The sequence below is a fragment of the Carlito syrichta genome, unplaced genomic scaffold (assembly GCF_000164805.1).
Source record: "Carlito syrichta isolate Samal-C Ts95f unplaced genomic scaffold, Tarsius_syrichta-2.0.1 Scaffold302970, whole genome shotgun sequence".
Taxonomy (NCBI): domain Eukaryota; kingdom Metazoa; phylum Chordata; class Mammalia; order Primates; family Tarsiidae; genus Carlito; species Carlito syrichta.
Window position 1 is genome coordinate 57,543 of NW_007247066.1, and position 11,446 is coordinate 68,988.

The 11,446-nt window shown below is 37.7% G+C and overlaps 1 pseudogene; it reads right to left on the reverse strand.

Annotated features, from left to right (window-relative positions):
* Positions 1-10,585: 10,585 nt before the first annotated feature.
* Positions 10,586-11,203, reverse strand: LOC103259714 (annotated as a pseudogene).
* Between the last annotated feature and the right edge of the window lie 243 nt (positions 11,204-11,446).

Consider the following 11,446-nt stretch of genomic DNA (forward strand, 5'->3'; position numbering starts at 1 on the left):
CCCCTCCCCTACCTTGGGGAGGTGAATCTTCTCTCTCTCTCTCTCTCTCTCTCTTTCTCTAATTTGCTTTTGAATAAGCTTTATTTTCTAATCCAAAAAAAAGCAAGAGCCATCTATGATAAACCCATAGCAAGCATTTTGCTCAATGGGCAGAACAAGACAAGGATGTCTACTTACACTCCTCCTATTCAACATAGTGCTGGAAGTCTTAGCCAGAGCAATCAGGCAAGAGAAGGAAATGAGGTGTATCCAAATAAGGAAAAGAGTAAATCAAGCAATCCCTCTTTGTGGGCAATATTTTATACCTTGAAAACCCCAAGAAGTCTGTCAAAAGCCACCTCATACTGATAAATGACTTTGGTAAGTCTCAGGTTATAAAATCAATGTGCTTAAAACAGTTGCATTTCTATACACCAGCAACAAGCAGGGAGAGAACCAAATAAAAAGCATAATCTAATTCACAGTAGTCCCCCTTCCCCACCCACACACAAAATGAAATACTTGGCATCCACCTAACCAGATAAGTGAAAGATCTTTACAATGAGAACTACAAAATACTGTTCAAAGAAATCAAGGATGACACAAATGGGAAAGCATTCCATGATCATGAATAGGAAGGATTAATATTGTTAACATGTCCATCCTACCCAAGGCAATCTATAGGTTCCATGCAATACCCATCAAACTATCAACATTGTTTTTTCTCAGGACCTGGAATCAACAACACAGAATTTAATATGCAAACAGAAAAGAGCACGAATACCCAAAACAATCCTCAGCAAAAGGAAAAAAGCAGTAGGTATCACACTTCTAGACTTTATACTTTATTACAAGGCTACAGTAACCAAAACAGCCTAGTATTGGTACAAATATAGGCATATAGACCAATAGAACAGGACAGAGATTCCAGAAGCAAAAATATGGGCTCTCAACTAACTCATCTTCAACAAAGCCACCAATAACAATCACTGAGGAAAGGAGACCATAGTTAGCAAATGGTGCTAGAAAAACTGGCTCACTACATGCAGAAGAATGAAACTGGATCTCTAAATCATCACCATATGCACAAATCAACTCAAACTGGATCAGACAAATGTAAAACCTCAAACTATAAGAATCACAGAAGTAAACGTAGGAAATACTCATATGCCCATTGGAATAGGAGACAAATTCTTGATCAAGTCCCTAAAAGTGAATGTCATAAAAACTAAGATAGATGAGGGCAGCCTCACAAAGCTGAAAAGCTTTCACACAGTAAAAGAAACCAGCAAGAGGGTAGAGAGACAACCTACAGAATGGAAAAATGTGTTTGCAAATTATATACCTGACTAAGTCCTAACATCCAGAATCTATAAGGAACTCAAGCTAACTGAAAGAAAAAAAATTAAAAGGTGGACAAAGGACATGAACAGACACTTCTCAAAAGATGACATACAAGTAGCCACCAGACACATAAAAAAATTCTAAGCCTCACTAATCAGAAGAGAAATGCAAATCAAACTATGAGATACCACCTTACTCTGGTAAGGATTGCTATCAATAAGTAAAAAAAAAAAAAACAACAGATGGCTGGCGTTTGTGTAAAAAAAAAGGAAATACTTCTACACAGTTGGTGGGAGTGCAGGCTACTTAAACTTCCATGGAAAGCAGTGTGGTAATTCCTAAAATAATTAAAAATTAACCTTCCATAGGATTCAGCAATTCCTCTCCTGAGAATATACCTGGAGGAACATAAATCATTCAAAAAAGATACCTGCAGACACATATTTATTGTCACACTATTCACAATAGCAAAAACATAGAACCAACCCCACGGCCCACCAAAAAGTGGACTGGATAAAGAAAATGTGGTACATGCACATGCATGTGTATTACACAGTCATAAAAACGAACAAAATCATGGACTTCACAGCAAATTGGATGAAGTTTGAGACCATCATACTAAGTAAACTATCACATAAACAAAGAACTGAATACTGCATATTCTCACTCGTAAGTAGGCCTTGAACATTACTCACATTAGCACAGGAAGGGATCAGCAGTCACTGGACAAAGCTAGAGGAGGGAGGGAGAGAGAAGGGTAGGGGACACCTAAGAAAACAAAGGGTACTTGGGAGTAAGGGTCAGTTAGAAGCCCAAACTTCACTGTATGCAGACTACTTACATAGTTAATCTTCACTTGTACTCCACATTCCTATAATAAAATACAAAACTTTTTTAAAAGTCAAAGTGAGAAACATTTTACAAATGCAAAACTCCTAGGTGATATTGTCTGCAATTCTGTCATTTAGGGGTTTTCAGTTTTGCAGTGTGTTTAAACAAGATTTACTATAGATTAAAGATCTGTACATTTATTATTTCTTCTCAAAAAAGAGTATTCTTAAAAGCAAAAACAAAGAGTAACCAAAATTCTTTGAGTATCATTTAAATCAGTAAAAATTTCGAGGCAACTTGCATGACTACATTCAGAAAATCAGCTAAATAAATTATGGCAGATAAGTACTGTAAGCTACTAAACATGTATTCAGATTATAATAATTTTTAAAACCTGTAGAAACACTGAACTTTATTCTTGAAATATTAAAAATCAAGAGATATGCAATTGTGCATTTACTATAATTGCAATTATAAAGAAGGACATATTTGCAAAATGTGCAATATTGAAAAGTTTTGTTTTATGTTAGTGTTATATGCAAATATAAAATAATTGATATTTTCTTTATGTAGTATCTTTTCAATAAAATGTGATTATTAGCAAATTTAAAATAATTATATAATCAAAACCATTATTTTACCCTGAAGTATTACATAATAATCAGATTTTATAGAATGATTTAGTCTTAATAATTCTCACTAAAAATAATAGTTTGTGGAATTTTATCAATGCAATGTGTTTCATTAGTAAAGTGATCAGAATGGTAAAATTATTATTGGTAACAAATATCACTATTCTGTACATCAAAATATTGTTTAAAAAAACAAATGAGGTAATTTATTGTCTCCCCAATGACATTCTGGGAATTCATATTTCCTGATACAATTTTTTTTCTGAAAAATGTGATCAAAAACAACATAGAGGGCAACCCCTTCAGGTCTCCTCCCACTGTGCAAGCTTTCTTGTCTTCTCAATAAATCCTGCTGAGGGGAAGATAGTGGTTGAGCCAGTCGGACTATGCAAGTCCCTGTGTGAGTAAGTGTATGGAAAATTTTGTATAAGTGCTGCTGAGCAAGTGGGCAAGTGAGTGGCTGACTGAGTGAGGGCTAGGGAGCTAGTGACCAGGGTTCTTCTGGTGCAGCAACTGGTACCAGAGTGGCTGGGCTTGGAACCTAGCTATTCCTGGGATGCAGAAACCAAGTGTCTTTTTATTTTCTTTTTTTTTTAATCAACAAACCCTCTTTGGGAAGAAAATGCTGGGAGAGATTGTCTAAGTGGGGCTCGTGAGAGGGTGGCCAGGCCCCTGGTGCAACAGCTTGTGCTGCAGCTTCTCTACTTCCTTCCTGTCTCTTCCCAGGTCACAGAAGTGGAGCACCATTGTTTTCTTTTAAATGGAAAGACGTTTTCCTTTGAAAAAATTGTGGGGAGAAACTATCACCCCAGCCTTTCCCTCACCATTGAAGCAGAATAGAGACTGCCAGCTCCTGGCTTTGCCTCACCACTTCAGCACCTGGCAGGGCTCTGGCAGAGGCTGCAGAGGGAGTACAGAGGCAAGTTCCCACACAAAAGGACAAGAGAGGCACACCACCACCATCTTGAAGGCGGGGCAGGAAACTGCTCCAACTTGCTCACCATGTAGCAAAAGACCTGATCTCTGTGACTGGTGGATCAACTACTCAGGGACTGATCATGGCCCAGAGGTAATATCCTGAGAGCATAAACTTCAGAGACCTGATGAGTACTGAGTTCCAGGCACTCCACCACCTACCCTGATCCAGCCATGGGACAAAGGGTATGGCCAGAAAAGGACAAGGAAGAACTCCAGAGAGATCAGTAATGAGTCTGGGACTGACCCAAGACCCCTCTTCCCCAGCAATCCTCTGAACATCTGACCCACACAGTTGGGCAATGACTGAGAGGAACAAACACAGGTGGAGCCTGATGTCAGTGGCAATAGGAGAATTCCATTCCAGGATAGGACTGGCTGGGGCACCCCCAGTGAGAGTACATACCTGGGGAAGAGACAAATCCACACATCCCCATGGGAGGAGATCTCCCTGACTATACGAGAGAGGGAGGGGAAGACTGCACCCCCACATACCTCCACTGTCCCTCCTCCTTCCCTGCTTCATTCCCTGAGGAGAGAGTGAAAGAGGTGGCTCTGCAGGAGAGACCTGATTAGAGGAACAATTACAGAGCCTGCAGCAAGAGGACAGGGTTTTTTTTTTTTTTAATTTTCAATTATTCTTTAATTTTTTAAATTTTTTTGACTGTTTGTTCGTTCATCTATTTTTAAAATAGTTTTCCTTTGTGCATGAATGTATGTGTGAGAGTTTGATCTGCATCTCCCCCACTGCAATTTTTTTCTTTTCTTTTTCTGTTTCTTCTTTTATTTTTCATTTTCTGCTTATGTGTGTATGTGAATGATTGAGTGTTTATCTTTTGATTTTTTTGTTGGTTTTGCTCTTTTGTTCTTCTGGGATTTTCTTTATATTCATTTTTTATAGTTTGAGGTGTGTGTCAATATATGTGTGAGGGTTCAACCCAAATCACTTTTTAAAAATTTTCCTCCAGTCTTTCTGTTTTCCTTCTCTATATACTTTGTGCTAGGCATGCATGTGTGTGTTTAGTTTTCTTGGAATTTGTTGTTGTTTGTTTGTTTTTTTAGCTTTGTTGTTATTCCAGTTTGTTTGGGAGTGTGTATGTGTTCAATTGCTTTTGCATTGGTTTCTGCTTTGTATCATCATATAGAGTGGTGGTGGGGAATGGGTCTCAGGAAACACATACCACAATGAGTGAACATTTTAATTTGCAAGTAGTTTCTGATTCCTAGCACCTCATCCCTTACTTTAATCAAATTTCAAAAACTACAAGAGACAGCAAAGCTTCCCATCCACCATCCTATTTCAAAACAGAACAAATCCAGAGCAAGGATCAGGGAAGAATAGAGGATTGAGAAAACATTAGAAGGGAAAGCTTCTCCCACTGACAATGAATAACAGAACTAAAGAGAAAAATAAGAGATCTGTCAAAAATGAGGGAAAACCAAAGGAAAGCCTCAGGCAATTTCAAGTGCACCAAAGAAAAACCTCCCGAAAAATTAGACCTTGGTGTCCAAACAATGGAAGTCCCCAATGACTGTTCCCAGAATATGACAGGGATTAGGGTATGGATGAAAGAGTGAATAAGACTCAAGAAAGACAGGATGCAACACTGCAAGAACTTGTAAAAGAGATTTTGGCCATAAAAAATTTCATCCAGGAAATAAATAACGAGATGACAAGCATGGAAAGCAGAGTAAATCTAGCTGAAGAAAGAATCTCAGAACTTGAAGACCAGAACATGAAATTAACCAGATCTGTAAAAAACATAGAAAGAAGACTCAGAAAGAAAGAATAAAGCCTACAAGGGATGTGTGATTATATCAAGAGGCCAAACCTATGCCTGATTGTTATCCCAGAAGAAGAAAGGGAAATGGAGAACAACGTGGAGCAAGTATTCCAGGAGGTAATCCAAAAAAACTTTCCCCATCTCACCAGAGATGTGACCAGACAAGCACAAGAGATACAGAGAATCCCCACAAGACATCAAATGAGAAGACCAACCTCTAGACTCACAGTAACTGGCTTACAAAAAGTAGGCACACAAGAAAAAAACCCTAAAGGCAGCAAGAGAGAAAGGTTAGACTACCTACCGGGGAAAACCCATAAGAATAGCAGCAGACTTATTGACAGAAACACTACAAGCAAGAAGGAACTGGAGCCCTATATACAAAGTCTTCAAAGTTAAACTATTTCATCCAAGAATTTCCTATACAGCCAAGCTCAGTTTGATGGAGAATTAAAGTCCTTCCTACACATCCAATCCCTAAGAGATTATGCAACTTCCAGACCAGCTGTACAGGAGACACTTTAAAAAGCATTAAGCACAGAAGAAAGAAAAAAAAAATGACCACACACTTCCCAAGAGAACACAGAGCACAGAATCAACAGAGAATACAGCTCAACAAGAAACTTGAAAACACACACATACATTAACCCCAAAGTCAAAAGAAAACAAGCAAAAAAATAAACTTTATAAGAACCTCATAACAGGGAGAAACAATCACATTTCAATAATCAGTCTGAATGTGAATGGACTAAATACATGTCTGAAAAGACACAGAATGGCAAAATGGATAAAAAAACCATGACCCAATTATTTGCTGCATGCAGGAGACTCATCTCACCACAAGGAATGCACACAGACTCAAAGTTAAAGGATGGAAAAGGAGTTTCCAGGCAAATGAATCACAAAAGAAGGTAGGAGCTATGATCTTAATATCAGACAAAACAACATTCAAGCTATCAAAAATTTTAAAAGGTACAAAAGGACACTACATAATGATAAAAGGTTCAACTCATCAACAAGAAATATTCATCCTAAACATTTATGCACCCAACACAGGAGCACCAGTATTTATAAAGCAACTACTAAATAAACTAAAAAAGATATTGACTTTAAAAGTGTTATAGCAGGCAACTTGAATACCCCACTGACAGCCCTAGATAGATCATCAATGCAAATAAATCAAAAAGGAGATCCAGAACCTAAACTTAACACTCGACCAAATGGACTTAATAGATACCTACAGATTAGTCCAACCAACAACCACAGAATATGCATTCTACTCTTTACCACATGGAACATACTCCAAGATAGATCACATCCTTGGTCATAAATCAACCATAATCAAATTCCATAAGGTTGAAATCTTGCCATGCACATTCTCAGTCCATAGCAGAATAAAAATAAATATCAACACCAACAACATTTCCCCAAAGTCCACAAGGACATGGACACTAGACAGCATGATGCTGAACAACTACTAGGTCAACATTTAAATCAATACAGACATTAAAAGATTCCTGGAAACGAATGAAAATGAAGAAAGATCTTACCAAAATCTCTGGGTTGCCATGAAAACTGTTCTAAGAGGGGAATTTATATCTTTACAAGCACACATTAAAAAAAAAATAAAGATCACAAGTGGAGAGACTAACAAATCACCTGGGAGCTGGAAAGAGAAGACCACCAAATCTCCAACTTTAGCAAAAGAATCCAAATCACCAAAATAAGAGCCCAAACAGGACATAGAAGATGAAAATATCATAGAAAAAAATCAACAAAACAAAAAGCTGGTTCTTTGAAAGAATTAACAAGATTGATGGACCCCAGCCAGAATGGTCCAAAAAAGAGAAAAAAAAAGCCCAAATAAACACAACCAGAAATACAAAAGATCAAATCACAACTGACCCTGAAGAAATACAAAAGATTATCAAAGATTACTATGTACACCAGTATGGAAATAAACTTGATAACCTAAATGAAAAGGAAGACTTTCTGATATCACACAACCTCCCCAGGTTGAGACAAGAAGACACTGAGACACTAAATAGACCAATAACAACCCAGGAAATTGACTATGTCATAAGAAAACTACCTACAAAAAAAAAGCCGTGGACCGGATGACTTTCCAGCAGAATTCTACAAAACATAAAAGAAGGAGCTAATACCAATCCTATTGAAAGTATTCCAGGCAATTGAGAAAGATGGAATTCTCCCCAAATCATTTAACGAGGCTAACATTACACTGATACCCAAACCAGGTAAAGAGCCAACAAAAAAAGAGAACTGCAAGCCAATATCCCTTAGATGCAAAAATCCTCAGCAAGATTCTAGCAAATCGGATCCATAAACACATCTCAAAAATCATCCACCATGAACAAGGAGGCTTCATCCCCAGGATACAGGGCTGGTTCAACACTTGCAAGACCATAATTGTAATTAAATACATCAACAGATGCAAAAACAAGAACGACATGATTATCTCATTAGATGCAGAAAAGGCTTTTGATAAAATCCAGCATCCCTTCTTGTTAAAAACCCTCAAACACCTAGGTATAGAAGGGACATACCTCAAAATATTGCCATTTACGATAAACCTACTGCTAACATATTGCTAAATGGACAGAAACAGGAAACATTTCCCCTAAAAACTGGAACAAAAAAAGCTGCCCACTCTCACCTCTCTTGTTCAACATTGTGTTGGAAGTCCTAGCTAGGGCAATTAGACAAGAGAAGGAAATGAGGGGTATCCAAATAGGAAAAGAGGATGTCAAGCTATCCCTCTTTACTGATGATATTATCTTATACCTTGAAAATCCAAGAGAATCTGTCAAAAACCTGCTTGCACTGATAAAGGACTTTGGTAAAGTCTCAGGGTACAAAATAAATGTTCAAAAGACATTTGCATTCCTATGCACCAACAAAAAGCAGGCAGAAACCCAAATAAAAAGTACTATCCCATTCACAATAGCCTAAAAAAAAAAATGAAATACCTCGGCATCTTCCTAACCATAGAAGTGAAAGATCTTTACAATGAGAACTACAAAACACTGCTCAAAGAAATACAAGAAGACACAAACAAATGGAAAAATATTCCATGCTCATGGATAGGAAGAATCAACAGTGTTAAGATGTCCATCCTACCAAAGGCAATCTACAGATTCAATGCAATATCCATTAAGTTACCAACATCATTCTTCTCAGACCTGGAAATGACAATACAGAAATTCATATGGAAACATAAATGACCACAAATAGTCAAAACAATCCTTAGCAGAAGCAACAAAGCAGGAGGTATTACACTTACTGACTTCCAAACATTACTATAAGTCTGCAGTAATCAAAACAGCCCAGTATTGGTACAAGAACAGGCACATAGACCAATGGAACAGGATAGAGATTCTGGAAGCAAAGTCTCAATTCCTCAACCAAATCATCTTTGACAAAGCCTCTCACAACAACCTCTGGGGAGAGGAGAACCTATTCAGTAAATGGTGCTGGGAAAACAGGCTGACCACATGCAGAAGATTGAAACAGGACCCCTACCTATCACCATACACAAAAATTAACTCTAAATGGATCATAGACCTAAATGTAAAACCTCAAACTATAAGAATCTTAGAAAACGCAGGAGACACCTTTATGGAAGTTGGAACTGGCAACCAATTTCTTTTCAGAAACCTAAAGGCCAATACCTTAAGCAATAAGATAGACAAGTGGGACCTCATTAAACTAATGAGCTTCTGCAAAGCAAAATAAACCATTAAGATAGTAAGGAAACAGTCCACAGAATGGGGGAAAAAATTGCCAACAGTATATCTGACAAAGGCTTAACATCAAGGATCTACAAGGAACTTAAACACGCCGAAAGGAAAAAAATGAACAGTCTCATTAAAAAGTGGGCAAAAGACATGAATAGACACTTCTCAAAAGAAGATATACGGGCAGCCAACAAACACATGAAAAAATGCTCACCCTCCCTCATCGTCAGAGAAATGTAAATCAAAACCACATTGAGATACCACCTAACCCCAGTAAGAATGGCCATCATTAATTAAAATAACAACAACAGATGCTGGCGAGAATGCATAGAAAAAGGAACACTTCTACACTGCTGGTGGAAATGCAAACTAGTGTAACCTCTCTGAAAGACAGTGTGGCGATTTCTGACAGAACTAGAAATTGACCTTCCATATGACCCAGGAATTCCCCTTTGGGAATATACCCAGAGTAACTCAAATCATTCTACAAAAGATACCTACACACGTATGTTTGTTGCAGCTCTATTCACAATAGCAATAACATGAAACCATCCATGTTGCCCATCAAAGCTGGACTGGATAAAAAAAAAAATGTGGTACATATACACAATGGAATATTATGGAGCCATAAAGAAAGACAAACATACAGACTTCGCAGTAAATTGGATGAATTTGGAGTCGATCATACTCAGTGATCTATCACAGAAACAAAGAACAGAGTACCATATGTTCTCACTCATAAGCAGACCTTGAACAATTATAATACTATAAGAAAGAGATTGACAGTAGTGGGAAACTGTCAAGGGAGGGGGGTGGAATTGGCAGTTGAGGGAAACTGCTAGAGGAAGGACGGGCATACCTCATCAACAAGGGTACCTGCATAATCAATGTTTGTATACCTAACGCTGAACTGTACCCCACACCTTTATAATAAAAAATAAAATAAATAATAAATAAATAAATAAATCCTGATTTCTCACTTAAAAAAAAAGTAGAATTCTCTCCAGTAACAAAAATATTGCTGGAGGAGGGAGATGCCGACACCAAAGTCTTCTTTTTATTTATTTAATTTTTCATTTAATTTTTTTAGTAAAAGGGACCATTTTAATTTCTTAAAATGTTTTTACAGTTTAATTTTTTTACATTTTAATGTTTTTCATGGCTAATTTAATTTTTTTTAACAGTTTAAGAAACAGTTCTCTTTATGACTGCAAACAAGTAAGGGTTTTTGTCAGTATTAAGAAACATCACAGTAGAGGTGGATTTCCCAACTGATGTGTGGTCAATAATCATAAGGAGTTACTTGTATGTAACTTCTGTCAAACCAGTAAGACGGCATTTTTGCATCCATCATTTTCAGGATTGTTGGTCGATATATTTCACCCAAATAACTTTGCCTCCTCGTGTCATATTTGGGTGGTTTTCTTTTAAACCATCTCCAACAAAGCAAACTTTAGTAATCATCCTCATCCATGCCTTCTTCTCTTTCCCATTCGAATAACTTTTAATACTTCTGTTTCTCCCTGGGCACGAACTTTAGGCAAAGGGACTTCCCATTTTCCTGCTTCCTCTTTTCATTTTTGTTTAATCATATTGGAAAGTACTTTAACTCTGGACTGTCCCTCTCTGTCCTGCAGATACGCAGGTACTGCTCTCTGTGGAGTCTTTTCATCATTCTTTGGTTGGTGTTTCTCTTTTCATGCATCTTGATAGTCTTTTTCATTTGTATTTTTTCAGCATGGCGCTGCTTATGATAGAGCTTAGCCTTTAGACCAGTCATCTTCTTTGCCTTTTTTGAACGTTCATGAGCCTTTCTTTCCTTCTTTCTCTTTTTCTCATGGTAATCCAAACGATATCCATAGCATTTACGGTGTAATTCAATATACTCGTTTTGAGGCATGGCGACCACCGCAGAGGGGCCGGGCGCACCCTCCCAGGCCCAAAGAAGTTTTCAACTTTCATGTCTCAGAGACCCAGGAGCTGACTCTATGCAGGCTGCGACAGCAAAGGGTCACCCTGTGAAACAGCCAAGTGAAGAGCAAGTGCGATGCACCCGTTCCAAGCCTCTGTTCTATGCTTTTGGCTAGAGGGGTGGAAGTTGCTGGCAGGAGACCCTCTTTATATATAAATATGCATATATATA